Source organism: Rhinopithecus roxellana, chromosome 15 (assembly GCF_007565055.1).
Source record: "Rhinopithecus roxellana isolate Shanxi Qingling chromosome 15, ASM756505v1, whole genome shotgun sequence".
NCBI lineage: Eukaryota > Metazoa > Chordata > Mammalia > Primates > Cercopithecidae > Rhinopithecus > Rhinopithecus roxellana.
The window spans coordinates 73,659,055-73,685,099 of record NC_044563.1 but is presented as its reverse complement, the minus strand read 5'-3'; the positions used below and the strand labels follow the sequence as shown (position 1 = coordinate 73,685,099).

General features: G+C 43.7%; 1 protein-coding gene and 1 pseudogene across 1 annotated transcript in view; both read right to left on the bottom strand.

Annotated features, from left to right (window-relative positions):
• Positions 1–26,045, bottom strand: part of CLMP (CXADR like membrane protein) — a 120,425-nt gene that overhangs the window by 42,210 nt on the left and 52,170 nt on the right. The window lies entirely within an intron of this gene.
• Positions 20,634–21,199, bottom strand: LOC104656771 (annotated as a pseudogene).

The window sequence follows — 26,045 nt, the reverse complement described above, 5'->3', positions numbered from 1 at the left end:
AAAAGAGTACATTCTGTAGGATTCCATTCTATATGATTCCAAGGTATAGAAACAGAAAGAAAAAAAAATCTGTGCTGTTAGAAGTCTAGACAGTGGTTACTCGTGGAGTAAGCAGTAGTGAATAGAAGGGAACATGGTGGGGCCTTCCAAGGTGCCGATTCTATTTCTTGATTTGGGTGCTTGTTACTTGGGTGTGACCATTTCATGAAACTTGTTGAGCTCTACATTTATGATGGTCACATTCTTCTGTATGTATATTATACTTTATATTATCTATTGCTGCATACCAAATTGTCCCAAAACTTAGCAGCTTGAAACAATAAATGTGTTATCTCATAGTTTCTGTGGGTCAGGAATCTGAGCATGGCTTAGCTGAGTGGCTCTGACTCAGTGTCTCTCATGAGATACAAACTGTTGGATGGGGTTGTAGTCTCATCTGAAGGCTCGCATGAGGTGGAGGGAGATTTACTTCTAAGCTTGCTCATGAGGTTGTTAGCAGGTTTCAATCCTCAACACACAGACCTCTCCACAGGGCTACCTCACCACATGGCAGCTGGCTTCCCCCAGGGTAAGTGATGCAAAAAAAAGCACAAGATGAGACATCTCAGAGGAGACATCTAATCTCTGCTGCCATATTCTACTTGTTATAAGCAATTCAATAATTCCAGCCCACACTCAAGGAGAGGCGAATATTAAAAGGCAGGAATCATCAGGTGCAATCTTAAAGGCTGCAAACCACATACTTTAATAAAGACTTAAAGGCCTGGTGCAGTGGCTCACGCCTGTAATCCCAACACTTTGGGAGGCCGAGGCAGGCAGATCACTTGAGGTCAGGAGTTCGAGACCAGCCTGGCCAACATGATGAAACCCTGTCTTTACTAAAAATACAAAAAATTAGCCAGGCATGGTGACAGGTGCCTGTAATTCCAGCTACTTGGGAGACTGAGGCAGGAGAATTGCTTGAACAATTCTGTTCATTGTTACATTGAGCCGAGGTTACATTGAGCCGAGATCGCACCACTGCACTCCAGCCTGGGCAACAAGAGTGCAATTCCATCTCAAAATAAATAAATAAACAAAGCTTTAAAAAGTATCCATATGTGTCCTCTGCCTCCCCACTCACAATAGCAATCACTGTCTTATAGAATTAAAAATGCTTTCACAATTCACTAGTTTTTTGGCAACCACGACATCTCATAAGAGTAGGTTATGACATGAATTCTTCTTTCTGTTTTACAGAAATGTAATAAGCTTAATATGACCACTTTTATGTTTGCAAAGCACTTTTCAGATTTCACAATTCTTTTTCATACATATTTTGAGTTTTATTATGCAGAATACGTGAGAATTGTAGTTTAGTGTTATTTCCCTATGACAAATTCCAGGAAAATATATTATCAGGGTGGCATGAACAGCATTATAGTTTATATTATTTATAGAGGATAAAATGTCTCAGCCAGGCACGGGGGCTCACACCTGTAATCCCAGCACTTTGGGAGGCCAAGGTGAGTGGATCACCTGAGGTTAGGAGTTCGAGACCAGCCTGGCCAACATGGTGAAACCCCATCTCTACTAAAAATACAAAAATTAGCCAGGCATGGTGGCAGGCAGTACCCTGAATACTCTGAAATACTAATTCAGAGTATTATCTGATAATAGTCTGAAAATTGTAAAATGCATACAATATACTGGTCACTATGCACTAAGGGATATAAATATATATCTATAATTTCGGCCGGGTGCTGTGGCTCACACCTGTAATCCCAGCACTTAGGGAGACTGAGGCGGGTGGATCACAAGGTCGGGAGATCGAGACCATCCTGGCTAACACAGTGAAACCCCGTCTCTACTAAAAATACAAAAATTAGCTGGGTGTGGTGGCAGGAGCCTGTAGTCCCAGCTGCTGGGGAGGCTGAGGCAGGAGAATGGCATGGACCAGGCAGGCGGAGCTTGCAGTGAGCTGAGATCATGCCACTGCACTCCAGCCTGGGAGACACAGCAAGACGCCATCTAAAAAAAAAAAAAAAAAAAAAAAAAAAAAATATATATATATATATATATATATATATATATAATTTCATTTAATCAGAACAATCCTACAAAGCAAAATTTTGCCCCATTTTGCAGAGCAAAACCTGAGACTCAGAAAGGCTTATTTGCTAAGATCTAAGAGATAATAATTAGTAGAGCCAAAATTTCAACTAAGTTTGACTTGAGAACTTTTATCTTTTATTTTATTTTATTTTATTTTTATTATTAAAAAAATTTTTTTTAGTCAGAATCTTGCTGTGTTGCCCAGGCTGGAGTGCAGTGGTACGATCTCAGCTCACTGCAGCCTCTGCCTCCTGAGTTCAAACAATTTTTCTGCTTCAGCCTCCTGAGTAGCTGGGATTACAGGCACTCGCCACTGTGCCTGGCTAATTTTTGTATTTTTAGTACAGACAGGGTTTCACCATGTTGGCCAGGTTGGTCTCGAACTCCTAAAATGAGGTGATCCACTCACCTTGGTCTCCCAAAGTGCTGGGATTACAGGCGTGAGTCACCATGCCTGGCTGAGATCTTTTAACCTCCATAAATAAAATAAAATATAATGCTGTTCATGCCACCCTGATAATATATTTTCCTGTAATTTGTCATAGGGCAATTTTTACAAAAGCTGTACCATCCTGATCTTAGGGGGAAAAAAGGAATTATCTTCAAAGATTATGGCAGATAGAATATGAAAGGCAGTAATTCACTCTCTGTATGGCATTTGTGTACAACACTAAAGAATGTGGCAGTCTTTCTCCAAGACACTAATACTACTCACCTGTGATCATTTGGGAGAAATCTTTGGAATATATTCTTACGAATGTGTTCATGGAAAGCTGACCATATGCATCATACCATTCATTTCATATACACTTTTTAAGTGGCTTTAAAACAACAAGTGTATAAATCCTCAAAGACCGCGATAAACTTTTTTTTTCTTTTTTTTTTTTGAGATGGAGTCTCACTTCGTTGCCCAGGCTGGAGTGCAGTAGCACGATCTTGGCTTACTGCAACCTCTGCCTCTGGAGTTGATGCGATTCTCCTGTCTCAGCCTCCCAAGTAGCTGGGATTACAGGCATGCACCACCATGCCTGGCTAATTTTTTTTTTTTTTTTTTCGTATTTTTCATAGAGACAAGGTTTCAACATGTAGGCCAGGCTGGTCTCGAACTCCTGACCTCAGGTGATCTTCCTGCCTCGGCCTCCCAAAGTGCTAGGAATACAGGCATTAGCCACCACGCCCAACCAAGACTGCAATAAACTTTAATCTGCTTCTTACATCAAATGTGTGAGCAGAACTATAATCAAACTTAGCTCATGCTTGACAAAGAAAATCTTGGAGCTTCTTTTCTCCCAGAGACAGATCAGTGCAATTAAAAATCTGGACCTCGATCTGTATGCAACTTAATGATGGTATGCAGATAAATGGGCTAAATCAGACTTCCGCTTTTCTCATTAAGGTGGCAAGAATAGACCCAGCATTGCAATTTGGCTCCTACACCCAGTTTATATCCTAGCAGAAAATGTCACATCTCAGCAAGGGAAGATCTGTAATGCCAAGTCATTTCCCCTAACTTTACTTTCTTCCTGTCCCTCCCTCACACCCAAATGACTCAAATGGCTGCCTCACACTCATGTATTCATTCATTCACTCATGTGTTTACTCAAATGACCTAACTATGAGTCTTGAGTTTGTCTTGCCAGGGAATTGTCTTCCAGGTGATCTTTGCATTTTCTTTCTTTCTTTTCTTTTTTTTGAGACGGAATTTCACTCTTGTTGCCCAGGGTGGAGTGCCATGGCACGATCTTGGCTCACCACAACCTCCATCTCCCGTGTTCAAGCAATTCCCTTGCCTCAGCCTCCTGAGTAGCTGGGATTACGGGCATGCACCACCAGACCCGCATAATTTTGTATTTTTAGTAGAGATGGGGTTTCTCCATGTAGGTCAGGCTGGTCTCAAACTCCCAACCTCAGGTGATCCACCTGCCTCGGCCTCCCAAAGTGCTGGGATTACAGGCATGAGCCACCGAGCCCGGCTGATCTTTGCATTTTCATCAGAGCATCAAACCAGTTCTGGCAGACCGCCTTTCCTGTAGACCTGGTGTGCTTCATGCTTACAGGGGGTAGCGAAGAACAAGAAATCACCCAAGTACTTTAGTATCTAAGATGGGCAGTTCACAAATCTAATTAATTATTAGCATCCCTTAAACAGCCTTTAAACACTTCTTTGAATAATGTAATGTAAGCATATGGTAAACATTCAAACAGAACAAAATAGTATACAGTGAAAAGTAAGTCTCTCTCACACATGGCCCTCAGTTTCCCTCCTACTAGTTCATATACATTTTATGTCTCACACTATTTTGTTTTTTTTGAGACCGAGTCTGGCTTTGTCCCTCAGGCTGGAGTACAGCGGCGCAATCTCTGCTCACAGCAATCTCCGCCTCCTGGATTCAAGCGATTCTTCTGTCTCAGCCTCCCAGGTAGCTGGGATTAGAGGTGAGCACCACCAAGCCCGGCTAATTTTTGTATTTTTATTAGAGACAAGGTTTCACCATGTTGGCTAGGCTGGTCTCGAACTCCTAACCTCAGGTGATCCACCCACCCTGGCCTCCCAAAGTGCTGGGATTACAGATGTGAGCCACCTCACCTGACCTGGGGTCTTATCTTTATCCCTGGAGTTGTAAAATTTTACTGTGATGTGTTTTGGTATAAGACTTTTTCCCATGAACTTATTTTGATATGTCTTTTAATCTAAAGACTCGTTTAAGTGTCAGGAAATGTTGTACTATTTAAAAATAATTCTGGCTGGGCGCGGTGGCTCAAGCCTGTAATCCCAGCACTTTGGGAGGCCGAGACGGGCGGATCACGAGGTCAGGAGATCGAGACCATCCTGGCTAACACGGTGAAACCCCGTCTCTAATAAAAAATACAAAAAACTAGCCGGGTGAGGTGGCGGGCGGCCTGTAGTCCCAGCTACTCGGGAGGCTGAGACAGGAGAATGGCGGGAACCCGGGAGGCGGAGCTTGCAGTGAGCTGAGATCCAGCCACTGCACTCCAGCCTGGACAACAGAGCAAGACTCCGTCTATAAAAAAATAATAATAATAATAATTCTGCTGGGTTCAGTGACTCACGCCTCTAATCCCAGTGTTTTGGAGGCAAAGGCGTAAGGATTGCTTGAGCCCAGGAGATTGAGACCAACCTGGGCAACACAGTGAGACCCCATCTCCACAAAAATAAAAAAGTAATACTAAATAAAAATAAAAATAATTCATGTCATTTTCCCTTCTTTTTCATATACTCATCTTTCAGATGTTGGACCTCCTGGACTGATCCTCTATTTTTTTTAGATCTTTTCTCCCATGTTGTTTGGTTGAATTGTTCCAAGAGTTTGTCAAGGGATCTCTTGGATGGCATTATAAGATAATTGTTAAAATCAGCAATTCAAATACCAGAAAAATTATTTTTTAGTTCTACAAGCTTGGGCAAGTTCTTTATCCTCTCTGTCTTAGTTTTCCTATCTATAAAATGGAGGAAATAATGGTATTCAATTATTTGATGATTAAATGATGATTATTAAAGCATGTTATGAGAACTGAGTTAGTTTAATACATGTCTGAAACATAATAAATGTTCAATAAATATTGCTATTATTGTTGTTATTATTATTGTATTCTTGTTTGATGGATACAATGTCTTCCATTATGTCTCTCAGGATATTAACACAGGGTTCATTGCATAGTCTTTGTTTCTATTTGCTTTTCTCTTACTTTTCTCAAATGTCTCATGTTATATTGAGAGATACTAAAAAGCTGTTTGTGGCTGGGCATGGTGGCTCATGCTTGTAATCCCAGCACTTTCGGAGGCCACGGCTGGCAGATCACGAGGTCAGGAGATCGAGACTATCCTGGCTAACATGGTGAAACCCCGTCTCTACTAAAACTATAAAAAATTAGCTGGGCGCAGTGGCTGGTGCCTGTAGTCCCAGCTACTCAGGAGGCTGAGGCAGGAGAATGGTGTGAACCCAGAGGCAGAGCTTGCAGTGAGCCGAGATTGCGCCACTGCACTCCAGCCTGGGCGACAGAGCGAGACTCTGTCTAAAAAAAAAACAAAAAACAAGAAAAGCTGTTTGGAAATGCTGTGAATGAGCAGGACTTTACAGTGGGCTTCTTTGTAGGCTGTTTGATTGTGGGATTCCCAATGTCAGTGTCTGGTCTTTTTTCTGAAGCTGTTGAATTACTCCAGAGAAAAAAAATTTTTTTTTTTTTGAGATGGAGTCTCGTTCTATCGCCCAGGCTGGAGTGCAGTGACACAGTCTCAGGTCACTGCAACCTCCACCTCCCAGGTTCAAGCAATTCTCCTGCCTCAGCCTCCTGAGTATCTGGAATTACAGGCATGTGCCACCACGACTGGCTAATTTTTGTATTTTTAGTAGAGACGGGGTTTCACCATTTTGGCCAGACTGGTCTGGAATTCCTGGCCTCAAGTGATCTGCCCGCCTTGGCCTCCCAAAGTGCTGAGATTACAGGCATGAGCCACCTCACCTGGCCAGAGAAAAATTTTAAAATCACATGTCTATCAGTGGGAGGTGGGTAATGACTGCCAATATTCTCTGAGCTGAGTGGGTATAGTGGGTCAGGAGTATACCTATATAGATTCCAGTCCCTGAGCCTTTTAATGGCCTGGCTTATAAGCACTGGGGTTTCAGCCACTGTGTTTTTGTAAGTCAGTTACCTCTCTTCCACCTGCTTTCCTCAGCCAAACATTTGTTGACATTTCTCTTTCACCTTTATTTCCTCCCCCATTTTCAGCCACCCAAGTAGCTGGTACTGACTACTGGCATGTGCCCTTGTGTCTGGCTAATTTTTGTATTTTTTTATAGAGATAGGGTTTTTGCCATGTTGCCAGGCTAGTCTTGAACTCCTGGACTCAAGCAATCTGCCTACCTAGGGCCTCCCAAAGTGCTGGGATTGGGAACCACTGTGTCTGGCCCTTTACTTTCATTTTAGTGGGTTTTGGGGAGGAAACAGAGAAAAATACATGCGTTAAATCTACCATATTACCTAAAATATCAGTAAGTGATTTAGGCGGCAGGTACTGTCTTCTAGATTATAGACATTTTCTGTGCTCCATTTTTATTTTTCAGTTTTTTTAGACATAGGGTCTTGCTATGTTGCCCAGGCTGGTCTTGAACTCTTGGGTTCAAGAGACCCTCCCAAGCTTTCCTAGTAGCTGGGATTACAGGCGTAAGCCACCGTGCCAGGTGCTTTGCACCGTTTTTGAGAACAACAAAATATTTAATCTGATCTGTGGCTTTTTATCCTCCCACTTCCCCTGTTCAACAGATAGTCATCGTTGGCAGGGTTGTGTCTGTCGATTGCGATACTGCCTGTGATATTGGCTGTCTAACCCTGGGACAGATAGGACAGTCCTCCGGGAAACAGAACAGCTTGTCCGTGTACTCAGGAAGCTCATGTTGGATACACAGAGGCCACACTCCTACTGGAAAGCCTTTCTGTTGCAACACCCTCTGCTTAGAATGACAGAAAAGGAGAAAAAGCTTCTATTTCCCAATAGGCTCTCTCTTATCCAGAGAACCTTATCTGGGAAAAAGGTGGCAGAGAAACGTGAAAGCAAGTTTCATCAGGAATGAGGGAATTGCCCCTCATTTTGCTAATTTTGACTATGAAACCTAAAGAGAAAACGTGTGTGGGATTATGTTTTCATGTCTTGTTTTTTTCTTACTTTCCCCCTCTCTTCCTCCCTGTCTTCCCTCCTTTCCTTCTTCCTTTCTTTCTACTCACCAGACATGTTGTATTTAAGCTATTTTGGTTCAGACTAAGGGAAATGAATCAAGGCTTTCGGAACAAATTAAAGAAGTACAGAAATGCTCAGGATGAAGCCATCATGTCCAACGAAGGCCTGCTCTGCCCAAAAGAACTTGTTCCTGCACCCTCATCCCTTTTGCTGTGTTTGCAGCTTGGAAACCCTACCAGACACTGAGGTCTTCTTAGGAAAAATATTTGTTCAAATCTTTCATTTTCTCTGTGGTCTTTAAAAGCCACTCTGGTTTCTAGTCCAGGAATCAGCTTTTCTGGGCATATCATATTGGCCTCCAGCTGTGACCCTTCCAGGGGCATGAACTCTGCAGAATTCTAGCAGAGATCTGAAGATTTTTTTCTTTTCTTTTCTTTTCTCTCTCTCTCTCTCTCTCTTTTTTTTTTTTTTTTTTTTGAGACAGATTCTTGCTCTGTCACCCAGGTTGGGGTGCAGTGGTGTGATCTTGGCTCACTGCAGCCTCCACCTCCTAGGTTCAAGCCATTCTCGTGCCTCGGCCTCCCAAGTAGCTGGGATTACAGGCAGGTGCCACCATACTGGCTAATTTTTGTATTTTTAGTAGAGACAGTGATTCACCATGTTGGCTAGGCTGGTCCTGAACTGCTGGCCTCAAGTGATCTGTCCAGCTCAGCCTCCCAAAGTGCTGGGATTACAGTGGTAATCCCACTGCGCCTGGCCAAGGTTTTTGTACATGAGAAATTGGTGGCAAGTGCCATGAGGAAGTGCAGCATACACACAGGCAGATTTCTTTGACTGTTAGTTCCTGTGTCAATCAGGGAACCTGCAATGTGGCCATGTATTATGTATAGCATTGTACAGGGATTTTGTGGAACATGTGAGAATAGACACAATCCATACACAATTCCTGACTCCTGTCCTCATGTAGCATCCAGTGTAGTTGTAAGGCATGTGAAAAAATTAGCAAATACTATAAGATAGCACAAAATTGACACTACCTCTAATGCTGTGGCAGCTCAGAGGAGATGGCGACGCATAAATGATGAAAATCAGTGCAGGAAATGAGACATGAGTGACAAATGGAGGGAAAATGCAAAGGAGAAAGACAGGAATGAGCTCTGGATGTTTGGGTGGGAGTGAACTCATTACTCAGGGTTAGATTGCAGGGGAAAGAGAAAAGGAGCAGTGAGGAGAGAGCAATTCATGTGAGGGGAGACTTAGGAGAAGGAAACTTCTAGATAAATATTATTGGAATCGGCCTACAGAAACAGCCCTATTATATATTTTTGGTGTTATTTTTAGTTTAACAACAAGTGTCTGCTTTTATCTATAATTTTCTTTTTCTTTCTTTTTTTGTAGTGATGGGGGTCTTGCTATGTTGCCTAGACTGGTCTCGAACTCCTGGCCTCAAGTAATCCTCTTGCCTTGACCTCCCAAAGTGTTGGGATCACAGGCATGCACAGCTCACAGTTTTCCCAGTTGATTGGTTAGCTAATCTTTGAGATTAATCCAGAAGCAAGTAGAGATCTATTTCACCCCTACCCCCCAAAATCCCTCTTAAATATCCAGGATTTTTGGTGGGCTGTGGTGTCACAGGTGAGTGAATTAAAATCATTAGGGAGTTGGATGTATTTCATTCAGCATGCAGGACTATCTGGCAACAGAGACTAGAAGGGCCAAATTCTACTTCTCTGGATTTTGCCTCTGCAATAATCTAACAGTCATCTGCTCGTATCACTTTTTAGAATAACCGGTCATTTAATGTCATTCATTCATTTAATAACTACTTATTGAGCCCTTGCTATATGTCAGGCACCATCTGCAGTGCTGGGCATACAGCAGTGAACAAAATGGATGTTCTCCTTTATTTTGTCCTCTCAGAAATGTGTACATATCCCTGAGGGTCTTGGGCAGTGAGACAGAAACACATAGCATTCTAAGATAATTATGTAATCAATATTTTCTTGGAGCGTCAGTTTACTAAATAAGTAATTGAAAACACTGCCCTGTTTTTAAATATATATATATATGTGGAGTGGAATACAAAATTTATATGCATTTCTTTTTTGAGACGGGGTCTGGCTCTGTCACTCAGGCTGGAGTGCAGTGGGGATGTAGCAGGACAAGCTGCAGACAAAACTCCTCAGACACCGGATTAAAGAAGGAAGAGGTTTTTCATTCAGCCAGGAGCATCGGCAGACTCGTGTCTTAAGAGCCGAGCTCCCCAAAAAAGAAATACTTGACCTTTTAAAGGCTTACAACTTTAAGGGGTCCACATGAAAGGGTCGTGATAAATCGAGCAAGCGTGGGAAACGTGACTGGGGCCTACATACATCAGCTAACAGAACAGAAAGTTTTACAATGCTTTTTTCATGCAGTGTCTGGGATTTACAGATAACACAAGTAGTTTAGGTCAGGGGTTGATGTGATTATTATTACTTTTTTTAACTCCTAGGGCCGGGTGGTGGTGCCAAGGTTGTCTGGCTATTTATCTTACTTTTGTTTCTTTCTCTCTTTCCTCCTGTCTTGTGAACTAAGCAAGGTGAGGGGAGGAGGGCAGCAGGAGTAGTAGTGGTCTCCTTCCTCAGTGAGATCTCGGTTCACTGCAACCTTTGCCTCCCAAACTCAAGTGATCCTCCCACCTCAGCCTCCCGAGTAGCTGGGACTATAGGTGTGCACTACCATGCCTGGCTAATTTTCTGTATTTTTAGCAGAGACAGGGTTTCACCATGTTGTCCAGATGGGTCTTGAATTCCTGAACTCAGGCAATCTGCCTGCCTCGGCGTCCCCAAGTGCTGGGATTATAAGCAAGAGACACCACACCTGGCCTTATATGCATTTTTAAGCTAAAGCAAGACTTCAAAGCAATGCCAGGCTTTGGCAGGTGGTTCTGGGCTATGTCCCAAATCTCCAGAGGTCCCCGTGCACACTACTCTGCCTTTAGGAGCACTCATGGAAAAGTTTGCAAAGCACTGCCCTACTTAACCTTGAGTGGCCTTACCACTGCCTACAAGATCAAGAGGAGACTCCTGCACAAACAGTCAAGGTTCTTCAGGATGTGGACTGGGGGCCACGTTCCCCAGCACTCACTTTCCCTCCCCTCCCCTCCCCTCCCCTCACCTCGTCTCCTGTCCCTCCCCTTCCCTTCCCTTCCTTTCCTTTCTTTCTTGAGACAGAGTCTTGCTCTATTGCCCAGGCTGGAGTGCAGTGGCATGATCTCAGCTCACTGCAATCTGTGCCTCCCGGGTTCAAGCAATTCTCCTGCCTCAGCCTCCCAAGTAGCCATGATTACAGGCATGTGCCACCACAACTGGCTAATTTTTTGTATTTTTAGTAGAGACGGGGTTTTACTGTGTTGGCCAGGCTGGTCTCAAACTCCTGACCTCATGTGATCCACCCGCCTCAGCCTCCCAAAGTGCTGGGATTACAGGTGTGAGCCACTGAGCCCAGCCCACTGTCTTTGCTTTCTGCTCTCTTTTCCCACAGCAGGAGCACATAGGAAGCACCCACTGGACAATGTGCTGGGCTAGAGTATAACAAAGACACCTTCCTAGCCACACCCACCACATGCTGCTCATTGCCTCACCTGCTTATTGCCTCACCTTCCCTGCTTAGAAAATCTTTTCCTCTCTTTCAAGGGGCCAGCCTGAATATATTGCTTTGCCTGAATAGCATGAATTTCTTTTTTAATCCATTTTCCTGTAATACTCTGTAGACTCTTCTATAATAGATCTTACATTTTGTCATGCCTATCTAGTGTCTCGTCTTTTCTCCTACTGCATGCTAAATTCCCCAGGCAGGGCCATTCTTTTCAATTCTTCTTTGTATTTACAAAATGCTTATCACCAAATAGGCCCTCAATGGATGCAAGCCGAATTAATTAATTTTTCAGAGGAACATGCAAATTCTACAGGAAGTTAATCTGAAAACATTAAGTAATGTATTAATTAATTTATCCATGTATTAATCAATTATTTACCAGTCCTATTTTTTGTAGAGACAGGCATCTCAGTGTGTTGCCCAGGCTGGTCTTGAACTCCTGGGCTCAAGCAGTGCTCCAGCCTCAGCGTTTCAGTGTGTGAGGATTAAAGGTGTGAGCCACTGCGCCTGGTCAGCTGTCTTTCTACTCTTGAGCTAAGTTTATGAAGACAGTAATAAGAAAACAGAACTAGTTCATCCCTCATGACACTTATAATTGTATGAAAAAGACTCATAGTAATAAGAGAGAAATAATTATAAGAATTTAATTATATTAAATGTGATAAGTTAAATATAATTAAGTGTATAAATGTGATAAATGATATAAAGGAAAGTACAGGAAACTATGAACATATAATTCCATCTTTAAATAATTTCATCTTTTTCTTTTCTTTTTTTTTTTTTTTTTCTGAGACTGTCTTTCTTTGTCACCCAGGCTGGAGTGCAGTGGCGCGATCTCAGCTCACTGCAACCTCCGCCTCCTGGATTCAAGCAATTCTCCTGCCTCAGCCTCCTGAGTAGCTGGGATTACAAGTATGCACCATCATGCCCAGCTAATTTTTGTATCTTTAGTAGAGATGGGGTTTCACCATGTTGGGCAGACTGGTCTCGAACTCCTGACCTCAAGTGATCCACCCACCTCGGCCTCCCAAAGTACTGGGATTACAGGTGTGAGCCACCGCACCCAGCCCACCTCTTTTTATAATGGCTTCTTTTCCATATTTGTAATTAAGACTTACTGTGTGGAGGGAGGGAGGACTAAAAGGGGCGGTTTGTTTTACATTTAAAAGCCAGAACTAAACCTTTCAGAGAGGAGAAATGACAGTGATTCTACCCAAACTCTTTGAGAAAATAGAAAAGGAGCACTTCCTTTTCATTTTATCAACATTACTCTGATCCCAACACCCAGATAAAGATATCACATACACACAGAAGAAAATCACAGACCAATATCACTCATGAACTTACATGCAATCATCCCTTAACAAAATCAAATCAAGTAATAGATATAAAGAGTAATGTGGCCGGGCATGGTGGCTCACGCCTGTAATCCCAGCACTTTAAGAGGCCAAGGCAGGTGAAATTACCTGAGGTCAGGAGTTTGAGACCCGCCTGGCCAACACAGCGAAACCCTGTCTCTACTGAAAATACAAAAAAATTAGCCGGGCGTGATGGTGCGAGCCTGTAATCCCAGACTCAGGAGGCTGAGGCAAGAGAATCGCTTGAACCAGGGAGGCAGAGGTTGCAGTGAGCCAAGATCGCACCATTGCACTCCCGCCTGGCGACAGAGTGAGACTCTGTCTCAAAAAAAAAAAAGGTAATGCATCAGACCAAGTAGGTTTTATCCTCAGAATATAAGGTTGGTTTAACAATAAAAAATCAATTAATCATAGTAATTCCCCATATTTATAGGATAAAGAAGAAAAGCAGTATAATTTCAGCAGATGGAGAATGAAGAAAAAGACTTTAACAAATTCAATACCCATTCATGATTTAAAAAAAAAAACAAAAAACAAAAAACTCAACCAACCAGGAAGAAAGGGGACTTCTTTAAAAAAACGAAAACAAAGTAGGACTATAAGGCCGGCATGGTGGCTCAGGCCTGTAATCCCAGCATGGTGGTCCAGGCCTGTAATCCTGAGGTGGGAGGATTGCTTGAGCCCAGGAGTTTGAGACCAGCCTGAGCAACATAGCAAGATCTTGCCTCTACCAAAAATTAAAAAGTAGCCAGATATGATGGCACATGCCTGTAGTCTCAGCTACTTGGGAGGCTGATGTGAGATTTTCGCTTGAGCCCAGGAGGTAGAGGCTGCAGTGAGCTATGACCATGTCACTGCATTCTAGCCTGAGCAACATGGTGAGACCATGATCTCAAAAAAAGAGAAAAAGACTGCAAGTTAAAAAGTGAAAAATAATTAAAAGTTTAATCATCAGTATATGTCAAACAACTAATTTGACCTTTTTTTCAAATTGAATATTAAAATATATAGAGGTGGGAAGAATTTTATGAAACTTTTATACAAATAGCTACCTATATTGAACACTTGCTGAGAGTTCTGTGAACACTATCTTATTTAATCCTTACACAACCCCATAGAATAGGTATGATTTTTATTCCCATTGTATAGATGATGAAACTGAGGCTTAGGGAAGTCAAAGACATTCTCTGCAGAAATACAGCCAATAATTAGCATAGCCAGTGTTAGAACTGAAGATCTGTCTGCTTTAAAATTTGTGCTTCTAAATATTGTTCAGGGCCGAGAGCAGTAGCTCACACTTGTAATCCCAGAACTTTGGGAGGTCGAGGCAGGTGGATCACCTGAGGTCAGGTTGGAGACCACCCTAGCCAACATGGTGAATCCCCATCTCCAGCAAAAATACAAAAAATTAGCTTGACGTGGTGGCGGGTGTCTGTAATCCCAGCTACTCTGGAGGCTGAGGCAGGAGAAGTGCTTGAATCCGGGAGGCGGAGGTTGCAATGAGCCGAGATGATACCGTTGCACTCCAGCCTGGGCAATAAGAGTGAAACTCCATCTCAATATATACACACACACATATATATATATAGTTCAGTACCACTTCTCATTTGACCACTTTACCTTATACATTAGGCAACTAAGTGACAAGCCAACTGATGCAAGTTAATGCAAAGTTGGGACTAGAACCCAGGTATTCTGACTTCTGACACCCTGTTGTTTTCAGAAATGGTGTTTCACATCTAATCCACCTACTCCTTCCTTTTTATCAAAACACATTTTTTTTTTTGTTTTCCTGGAGGCTCCAGACCTGAAATACTAGAGAATAAATATAAGTTACAGAGCCAGGGATCAAATTTTGTCTCCTGCTCTGTTTAGCATTCAAAACCACTAAGCCACAGAGAAGGCTCTGCCCACACTCAGAAAACAGCATGTTAAAGCAGGATTGAGTGGAAACCTCTCTTCATAAGAATGCAGATGGTGAGAAAGAGTAAAAATATTCAAGGGAAAAGGAGGTAAAGAAAATTAGTGTTGGGGCTGGAGAATACTGTATGGTATTCATCTTTCAGAAATTTGAAACTCTGGGAACTGTACAGGGGAGTCCATGGGATGTAACTGCCTGGAGAGGCCTCAGACTGGCCCTTTTGTGGATGAAGATCACTTCCCATCATTTTCACTCAGAGTTACCGTGGTCTGGTAGAGCTCCCTGGGAGGTGCTGGGAAATGGCCCCAGGGCCACCAAGGCTTTGCCCTGCTTTCTTGGGCAGGGTTTGGCAAAATTAAAAAGGGAGAAAAATTATTTATTGTCCACCCAGTGCAAATTAAGAAAAATGGTATGGTCTGGATGGTGTTTAACCAAGTCAGGAGGGAAAAGAAAAATTTTTATCACCCTTCCTTTGACACAAGCTAATGTTCCCTAAATGATGCCCTCGCCCAGATGGACAGAAGCCCACCTTCCCTGGCAGGCACCCACTGGGAAATGCATGGTTCCTGCCTCCTGCACATGCCAAGGAATGGACAGCAGGCATTCTGGGAGGGTGAGGGTTGAGCTGTGGAAAAGGGTTGGGGAAAAAAGTAGTTCAGGAGTCAGAAAATAGTTCACAAATCTAAAACTCCATTCAGAGTTGCTTCTAAACACCATCATAGCATACATGTATATGATATTCACACACAGCATGAAAAGTGTGGTAAGTTCTTTGTTTTCCTTCCCCAAATGGAATTCTTTTTTTTTCTTTCTTTCTTCTTTTTTTTTTTTTTTTGAGACAGAGTCTCACTCTGTCGCCTAGGCTGGAGCACGGTGGCACTATCTCAGTTTACTGCAATCTCCACCGCCCAGGTTCAAATGATTCTCCTGCCTCAGCCTCCCAAACAGCTGGGATTACAGGTGTGCACCACCATGCCTGGCTAATTTTTGTATTTTTAGTAGAGACAGGGTTTCACCATGTTGGCCAGGCTGGTCTTGAACTCCTGACCTCAAGTAATTCACTCGCCCTGGGCTCTCAAAGCGCTGGGATTACAGGCGTGAACCACTGTGTCCAGCTGGATTTCAAAAATAATATCTGTCATTCCAAAGTAGTACTTAGGTGATCATTTTTCTTTCCCTCCAAATACTATTACTGTTTAGTTTTAGATCTTTTTCTCATCCCTCAAATATAAAGAGCCTAGAAATTTCTCTTGCTCCATCAGTTCCATTGAGAAATATTTCATGGTAGCCACAAAGATTAGAAAAAAATACAGAAAAAAAGAAAAATATAGAAAGAATATTTTGAAAAAGAAACATTTTGACTCTTGGAGGGAATTTCTAACTGTTCTTACTTTAATTTTATGTATTTAAGATTAGAAGCAAGACAAAACAAACAAATGAACAATAACCAAAAATAAGCCCAAAACTAACCTTTTCCAAACTCTTAAATACTGGGTTTCAAAACGCAGTGTGGAGGATGGTTACTTGAGTGGGTTTGGGTCACATTCGAGTCCTGACTCTGTCCTTAATCTATCTTTCTTTCTTTTTTCTTTTCTTTTTTTTCGAAATAGAATTTCACTCTTGTTGCCCAGGCTGGAGTGCAATGGTGTGATCCTGGTTCACTGCAACCCCCATCTCCCGGGTTTGAGTGATTCTCCTGCCTCATCCTCCCGAGTAGCTGGGATTACAGGTATGCGCCACCATGCCCGGCTAATTTTTGTATTTTTAGTAGAGACGTGGTGTCACCATGTTGGCCAGACTGGTTTTGAACTCCTAACCTCAGGCAATCCACCCGCCTTAGCCTCCCAAAGTGTTGGGATTATAGGCGTGAGCCACCGCAGCTGGCCAAGATCCTTAATTTTTCTAAACCTACTTTTATCATCTATAAAATGAGCATAATAATAGTACCTTTTCACATGCTGTCATAAGGATTAAATATAATCTTGTTTAAAGCATGTTGTATAAAATCTATCTTAGCTCTTATAGTAAGAAGTACAAAAGTGAAGGAAAGTAAGAATCTTTGCGGGGGTGCGTACGTGTAAGAAACCTCTCAGGAAGGAGCAGAACTGAACCAAGTGCTGAGGCAGAACCTCTGCTCCACAAATAGCATTTTTTTTTCTTTTTAGCAAATTGCAGAAAGATATGATTCCTATCTTCCTGTAGGCTGATTCAGTCCCATGCCAGGGCACATGGCCGGTGAGTGGGCAGCTGCCCTGTTAAGGACTCAGCAAAGGAATGATTACTTTGGGGAACTGTCAAATATGGAAAGCTATTCAGAAGGTCCACATGGAGATGTGGCTGTTTCCTAAATCGCAGTTTCCCCAGTGTTTTCTATTCCTCTGTGCTCTGAGGTGATAACTTTTTCCTTTTTTTTATCTTATTTTTGTCTCTCTCATTTTATTTTATTTTATTTTATTTTATCTTATTTTTGAGACACAGTCTTGCTCTGTTGCCCAGGCTGGAGTGCAGTGGTACAATCTTGGCTCACGGCAACCTCTGCCTCCCGGGTTCAAGTGATTCTTCTGCCTCAGCCTTCTAAGTAGCTTGGATTACAGGCGCCTGCCACCACGCCCAGCTAATTTTTGTATTTTTAGTAGAGACAGGATTTCACTATGTTGGCCAGGCTGGTCTCGAACTCCTGACCTCAAGTGATCCACCCGCCTTGGCGTCCCAAAGTGCTGGGATTACAGGCGTGAGACACTGCACCTGGCCCTGTTTTTTATTTTTATTTTATTTCACTTTTGAGACAGGGTCTTACTCTGTGGCCCAGGCTGGAGGGCAGTGGTGTGATCTCTGCTCACTGCAGGCTCCACCTCCTGGGCTCAAGCGATTCTCCCACCTCAGCCTCGCAAGTAGGCGTGCACCACCATGCCCAGCTAATTTTTGTATTTTTTGGTAGAGGCAGGGTTTCGCCATGTTGGCCAGGCTGGTCTCAAACTACTGACCTCAAGCGATCCGCCTGCCTCAGCCTCCCAGAGGCTGGGATTATAGGGATGTGCCACTGTGCCTGGCTTCTGAGACTATAACTGTCCGCCATGGAATTCTAGAGTTGTTGGGATGACCTGGAGATACATTAGGGAAAGATGGGAAGTTTGTAATGACATCAGTATAGAATCCACAGGCTCTAATGACTGGAAATGAGGCTGGAAAAGGGTAATGGAGAAATCAGAAGTTCGCATGAACATAGACTCCTTGATTGGGCTCTAGTCAGGCTCCTCTGGGTCCTCCTTTTGACTAGGCCCAACCTTTGGCTCTGTCTAGGTCCGCTTACCCCAGTTTTATCAAGGATCCTACTGAGTGAGTTTAGTGGAATCCTCCACTCAGTCTGACCACCGTCAACATCTTCTTACCCTGGCTTCCTTTCAGCAGAAATCTTGTTAAGTCAGTTTAACAAAGAGTTACCCTACTTCCTAGTGATTTTCCATCCATTGATTCCCCTACCTTGTTTCTTGGCTATAAATCTCCACTTTTCCTTATTGTCCCTGGATTTGAGCCCCATCTCTAGCCCATACTACAAAACCCCATCATAGTAGCCACTACTATGATGGGGTTCAGAACATCCTACCCCAAAATATGACACCTTGGCATATTGAGTATTTTAAGCCAATGAAATTTGAGAAAGAGCAGGTGTAGGAAGGACTGTCTAACCATCCCCTCAAGAAGGTCATAAGCCCCTGACATGAGAGGCAACCTCCCTATTCCCAGAGGAAGGCGTGTCCTTGTCTGTGAAGACAGGAACACTGAGAAGAATCTGAGTGGCCAAGCCTTGTGTCTCCCCCAGCTTATTACCCTTAGATCATACCCTTTTCCCGTGATTTTTTACTCTTCATCAAACCTAGTAAAAACATGTCTAACTATTTTTCTGGGGCTTCATTTTCTTATGAAGGCTCTCATGTCACATAAGACTATATTAAATACATTTGTAGGCAGTGGCTTATGCCTGTAATCCCAGCACTTTGGGAGGCCAAAGTGGGTGGATCACTTGAGGCCAGGAGTTCAAGACCAGCCTGGCCAACATGGTGAAACCCCGTCTCTATTAAAAATACAAAAATTGACCAGGCGTGGTGGTGCACACCTATAATCCCAGTTATTCAGGAGGCTGAGGCATGAGAATTGCTGGAACCTAGGAAGGGGAGGTTGCAGTGAGCTGAGATCTCACCATTGCACTCCAGCCTGGGTGACAGAGAGACACTGTCTTAAAAAAAAAAAAAAAAAGTATGCTTATCTCTTATTAATCTGTCTTTTGTTACAAAGCCCCAGCAAATAACCAAAAAGGGTAGAAGGAAAAGATTTTTTCTTTCGCCTACACTTCCCTTGAATAGTGTATTTCTTACCATCTTTAACAAGTATATGGTTAATTTTTTCTTTCACAATAGCATACTAAGAAGATTAAAATTTGTCCCTGGTGCTTAGGCAAAGGGGAGCCATTGGGGTTTTTAAGCAAGGGCATTTCATGTTCAAATTTGCACTCTAGGCTGGGCACGGTGGCTCACACCTGTAATCCCAGCACTTTGGGAGACTGAGGCAGGGGTGAGGAGGGTCACGTGAGGTCAGGAGTTCAAGACCAGCCTGACCAACATGGTGAAACCCCATTTCTACTAAAAATACAAAAAAGTAGCCCAGCAAGGTGGCGTATGTCTGTAGTCCCAGCTACTCAGGAGGCTGAGGCACAAGAATCGCTTGAACCCAGGAGATGGAGGTTACAGTGAGGTGAGATTGTGCCACTGTACTCCAGCCTGGGCAACAGAGCAAGACTGTCTCAGAAAAAAAAAATTGCTCTCTAGCATGTGAGCTTGTCAATGTGCTAGCGCACTGTCAGGAGAGCGCTTTGCTTCATGGATACCAGCTGTCATAAATCCAAGAGCAGCAATAAACAAATTTACTGGTTTTGAATTTTTTTTTCCTTATTTACTTCAACAACAACAAAATAGGCCGGGCGTGGTGGCTCATGCCTATAATCCCAGCACTTTGGAAGGCTGAGGTGGGTGGATCACCTGAGGTCAAGAGTTTGAGATCAGCCTGGCCAATATGGTGAAAACCCATCTCTACTAAAAATACAAAAATTAGCCGGGCGTGGTGGCGGGCCTCTGTAATCCCAGCTGCTTGGGAGGCTGAGGCAGGAGAGTGGCTTGAACCCGGGAGGCAGAGGTTGCAGTGAGCCGAGATCATGCCATTGCACTCCAGCGTGGGTGATAGAACAAGACTCTGTCCCTCACCCCCCAAAAAAAGAACAACAAAATACCTTAGAAAATTGTCAAATATCTTTGCAGTGTTTGTGCTGTTCTCAAAAGTTAAAAAAAGAAGGTGGGGGGAAGGGACTCTGATTTATAGACCCTATATACCATATGTATATGTATATATGGCCAAAGCTAAGGACTGACAATGTCCCAGGAGGGAACAGTGAAAAACAAAGTCCTGAATGAGGTGTCTGTCATAGATATTTCAGGAGTCCAGGCTAGGAATTGGGTTGATTAAGGTAAGATGATTACCTGCAGGTTTGTATTTCCACTGTAGTATTTCTATTTTTTTTTCACAATGAAGAACATTTTATTTACATAAAAAGAGAATAATATTTTAGTAGGCAATAAATCCAACATATTTCTTTTCTCTCTCTGTCTACAATGGTGATATTTTATAGGCTAATTTCTAAACAGATGCAAATTTTTACAAAGTGATGAAAGCCATGTTTTGCTCAGGAACACTACTGTTGCAGATACTAGTTTGCCTAGCTTTAGATGGTAAAATGCTAAATTGTGAATTCAGTATTTTCCAGCTGGTTGTTTCTCCTTGCCCTAGAGACTCTGGCAGCATGTACTGTTGAGAGACCCCTTATTGCTGCCACTTCTCTTCTCGTAGTTGAATCCGCTATGTGAGAATATTCATGTCCTTAAGATGCAAGTCTGAGCAAAAAGCCTCCCACAAATCCACCAGATATCACAATGTGCTGCTTGATAAATTCGTTGCTTCTTCAATTAAATTGTTGATTTCAGGTGCTGCTTTGTCCGCCCGTTTCTTAATCTGCCTTTTTGCTTTGTTTACAGCTTTTTCAACTCCCTTCCAGTCAGTCTGCACATAGCCACTATGACTAGCAATCTGACGGAGAAGAAAACCACCACCTACTGCAGTTGCTGCAAGTTTTCCAACTTTCTGGAACAAAAATCCTGCACATCAGCCAGGAACGCCACCCATTACAATCTGGGTAGCTACTGAGTATTTTTCCACCATAGGTCCCGAACTGTGGCCAAACACTGAATTCCACCACTGGTGTCTTCGTGCATCCTCAGTTAAATCCAGCACTTCGTAAGAGTCATCATCACTTTCATATTCTTGGGGAGCGGGGTTCAGGTCGCCATGATACCGCCGGGGGGCCAATTCTGGGGTGGTCCCCCCCACCCCGCCCTCCTCTCCCTGGCCAAGATGGAAGTCTATGGTCTCTCCAGTGTAATATTTCATGGCTGGAACCTGGGTTATTACAAGTAATTTTTTTTTTTTTTTTGAGACTGAGTCTCGCTGTGTCACCCTGGCTGGGGTGCAGTGGCGTGATCTCGGCTCACTGTAACCTCTGCCTCCCAGGTTCAAGCGATTCCCCTGCCTCAGCCTCCCAAGTAGCTGGGACTACAGGCACATGCCACCACGCCTGGCTAGTTTTTGTGTTTTCAGTAGAGACAGGGGTTTTACCATGTTGGCGAGGTTGGTCTCGAACTCCTGAGCTCACGGAATCCGCCTACCTCGGCCTCTCAAGTGCTGAGATTGCAGGTGTGAGCCAGGACGCCTTGTCACCTTTAACTTTCTGGAAGTATAACTTTAGTAACTTACCATAAATGGAATCTTACTGATGGGGCTGGCTAATGGCATCTGGTTTTAGATGTGACAGGCGGCCAACATAGGCAAACAAGGTTTGTCCTCATTCCAAACTGGGAATGTAAACCTCCCATGTCCAGTTTCCCCAGCCCCATATGTTTCCATTCAACCCTTCTCCTCTAGGAAACCAAATTAACCTTCCACAATGGAAAGAATGCTGACTTTTCCTTGCAGATCTTTCTCTTTTTTTTTTTTTTTTTCTGAGACGGAGTCTCGCTCTGTGGCCCAGGCTGGAGTGCAGTGGCGCAATCTCAGCTCACTGCAAGCTCCGCCTCCCGAGTTCACGCCATTCTCCTGCCTCAGCCTCCAGAGTAGCTGGGACTACAGGAGCCCGCCGCTACGGCCGGCTAATTTTTTTTGTATTTTTAGTAGAGACGGGGTAGACCTTTCTTAAAGCTCAAAAGTGGTATCAAATTCAGAGGACTCCCATTTAGAAGGAGAAAGGGGGAGATGCGGAAGGGAAAGAGGAGCAAAGGCTAGTGGAGCCGGCAGGGTCCCAGAGGGGAGATGGCCATCTCCTAAGAATAAACAGTTTCACCAGAGGCCGAACTTGGACCATCTGCTTGCTGTTTGCTTTGGACGGCACTGGCCAAGAGGTCTCAGGGTTAGGCTGTCCCCGGAGATAAGAACTCCCCGGAGCAGGCTGCAGGCTGCCTGCAGCCTGTCGCCTGGGGCTGCCCTGAGATTTCCGGAATTTTATAGAAAGGGGAAGGCTGAGCCTAAAACCTCTCTCGAAGGCGAAGGCGGCCACCCTGGCTGGGCCCAGCTCCTCGCAAACAAAGAAGTCAGTTGGGCGCCCCGAAGCTGCTGGGCTTCTGAGTGGCGGAAGGCGCCAGGCTCGGTGATTGAAACCACATGTGCTGGAGGTTTCGAGAGCAGCGACCCAGACACCAGGGGACTGGCTGCGGCTGCTTTTTAGGTCTCCTTTGTCCTTGGGGTTTCCAAAGTCAGATCCTCTAAGAGCCCTAGACCATCAGTATCCCAGCAGAAAGAGTAGTAATTTTATTTTATTTTTTTAATTTGATGAAAGAGCCTTTCTTCCCTCCCTCCCCCAAACCATAAAATGACCAGAAATCCCCAGGGCCTGGGGCTGCCTCCTGGTGGCTTGCTAAGCAGGGGCTGAAGCTCTGTCCTGGGCTTCTCCAGCTCTGTCCCTGATTCCCTCGGATGAGGCAGCAAGGAGGGATGAAGTTTATTTGTGAGGGGTGAGGCAAATTCATTGAACTAGTATAAGGTACACATGGATTCTTTTTAAATTTAAAACTTTAAAAAGTTACAGGACTAAGACATAAATATGTTCTCATTATAAAACACATGGAAACACTGCAAGGCCTTCCTTGACCTATTCCCATCAAGCCTCCTCCCCTCCCCCAAGTAATTCCTGTTATGAACTTCATGAAGATCCTTCTGGATCTTTCTCTAGTGCTTATGTGTATGTGTGTGTACATATAGAAATATGAAACTTTATCTTACATTTAGCAACAACAGTATTTATGGTGTGTATTGTTTGCAATGTATTGCACTTTACTCTAGTTTTTAAAATTTTTTCCTGCTGGTTACGGAGATCTACTTTCTGACAGCAGCATATCAGCAATTTTGATATAGAGTCCAAATCTGGTAACATCCTCCCTGCTCCCACCTGCCCCCCACCCCTCGTGCCCTACCCTATCACCATTTGATGTGGCCTGGAGCTAAGAATAATTCTTATTTATTTATTTGAGATGAAGTCTTGCTCTGTCACCCAAGCTGGAGCGCAATGGCCCGATCTCGGCTCACTGCAACCTCTGCCTCCCGGGTTCAAGTAATTTTCCTGTCTCAGCCTCCTCGGCAGCTGGTATTACAGGTGTGCGCCACCACACCTGGCTAATTTTTTGTATTTTTAGTAGAGATGGGGTTTCACTATGTTGGCTAGGTTGGTCTCGAACTCCTGACGTCAGGTGATCCACCCGCCATGGCCTCCCAAAGTTTTGATATTACAGGCGTGAGCCACTGTGCCCAGACTCTTCTAACATTTTTAAATGGGTGGAAAAAAAATTAAAAGAAAAGGTACCGTTTTCTGACACATTGTATAACATTAAAATTCCGTGTCTATAAATAAATTCTGCTGGAACACAGCTACACCCATTCATTTATGTATGGTGTATGGCGGCTTTCACACTACAGCAGCAGCGTTGAGTATTTGTGACTGAAATCGTCTGGCTTATAAAGCCTAAAATATTTACTCTCCGGTCCTTAGCAGAAAAGCTTTACAAACCTCTGAGCTGCAGAATAGTTTTGAAAACTATTCTGCAGCTCAGAGGTTTGTAAGAGAGCTATTCAAAAAGTTATTGAACTGTTGGATGTCAAAAATAAAACAAGAAATAGGACTGGCCAGTGAGTTAGGGGCCTGGGTTCTGCAGCTGGTTCTGCTATTTAGAAACCTGTGTGGCCTTGAGCACTCAATTCTGTCTCTTTAGGGCTGTTTCCACATCTGCAATGCAAAGGAGTTGGGCTGGATCTCTAAGCTTCGGTGGTAACATTTTAAGATTCTAAAATGGATGGTAGAAGGGCCGGGCGCTGTGGCTCATGCTTGTAATCCCAGCACTTTGGGAGGCTGAAGCAGGTGGATCACAAGGTCAGGAGTTCGCAGCCTGGCCAGCATGGTGAAACCTCGTCTCTACTAAAATTAGCCGGGCATGGTGGCGCATGCCTGTAGTTCCAGCTACTTGGGAGGCTGAGGCAGAAGAATTGTTTGAACCTGGCAGGTGGAGGTTGCAGTGAGCCGAGATTGCGCTACTACACTCCAGCCTGGGCGGCAGAGCAAGACACTGTCTCAAAATAAAATAAAATAAAATAGATGGTAGAGAAGTACATAATAGATGCTGTCTGTCCAATGGCGAGGGTATTGGATTGGCTGTCCCCCAATTCATGTGAGTGTAAATAGTTTGGCCATTAAGATTCAGAACAGGCACTGACTCAATGGTCGGAATATTATGGTTTGTTGTTTAGACGTGTGAAGTACGGAAATAACTGCTAGAATGAGAATGGAGAATACAAGGGCCAGTACGCCTCCTAGTTTGTCAGGGATGGATCGTAAGATTGCATAGGCAAACAGAAAGTACCACTCTGGCTTAATCTGGGATGTGGTGTTGAGGGAGTTGGCTAAAGCGTATCTGGGTCGCTCAGGAGGTCAGGTGAAAATAGTACTAGGATTATTAGGAGGAGGAGGAGAAAAATTAAGCCTAAAATACCTTTGGCTGTATAGTAGGGGTAGAAGGTAATTTTGTCAGAGTTTGAAGAAACCCCTGAAGGGTTATGAGATCCTGTTTCATGTAGGAATAAAAGGTGAGCAGGAATGAAAGGTGAAATATAAAAGGGATTCTTATATTTGTTGCTAATGGAGATCAGTAAGTCAGAAGATAAGTTATCATTGGTTGGTGGAGGGAATCTTCCTCTGGATTACAACATGGGGTGGTGGCCTGGTATTTCTATTGTTCTTCCACCTGCCTCCATCTTATACCTCCCCTCTACCCCCCAACCCTCACACTCCCACACACAACCTTTGCCCAAAGCTTTCCTCTCTTCCTCTCTGCCAACTCTAGGCCAGGGATCCTCAACCTCAGCACTACTGACTTTTCTGGCCAGGTAATTCCTTGCTGTGGGAGCGTTCCATGCATTGTGGGATGTATGGCAGCACTCACTGTACAGTGGCCTCTATTCCCTACATGCTAGTTGCACCTCTCCATCCCCCCGATATGATGTAGATGTTTTGTCCTCTCCAAATCTCATGTTGAAATATGACCTCCAATGTTGGAGGTGGGCTAGTGGGAGGTGTTTGGGTTTTGGGGGTAGATCCCTCATGAATAGTTTGGTGCCCCCACCCCCAGCCATGGTAGTGACTTCTGGATCATCCATTAATTAACATGAGAGTGGGTTGTTTAAAGGAGCCTGGCATCCCTCACCTCTTGCTCCCTCTCTTGCCATGTGATATGCGGGCTCCCCCTTTGCCTTCCACCATGATTGCAAGCTTCCCGAGGCCCGCATTAGAAGCAGGTGCCTAGCATTATGCTTCATGTACAGCCTGCAGAGTGGTGAGCCAATAGACCTCTTTTCTTTATACATTATCCAGTCTGAGACATTCCTTTATAGCAATGCAAAATAGACTAACACAACCCTTCCTCCTTCCTTGTGTTGTGACAATCAAAAATGTTTTCAGATATTGCCAAATGTTTCCTGGGAAACAAAATTGCCTCCACCTGAGAACCATGGTGCTAAACCTAGGTCTCTTTCTAAAGCCCAAATCGAGTTATCTGATTCTGGTTCTGAATGGGCTCTTCTATCCGTGAAATGCTAAGGTGTTTAGTGTATATAGTAACTTTTTACTTAACCATATAAACTTAATTATTATTTTTAATGATGTTTATGAAGTGGCTTATATTGTCTTGCATTTGTCCCCCAG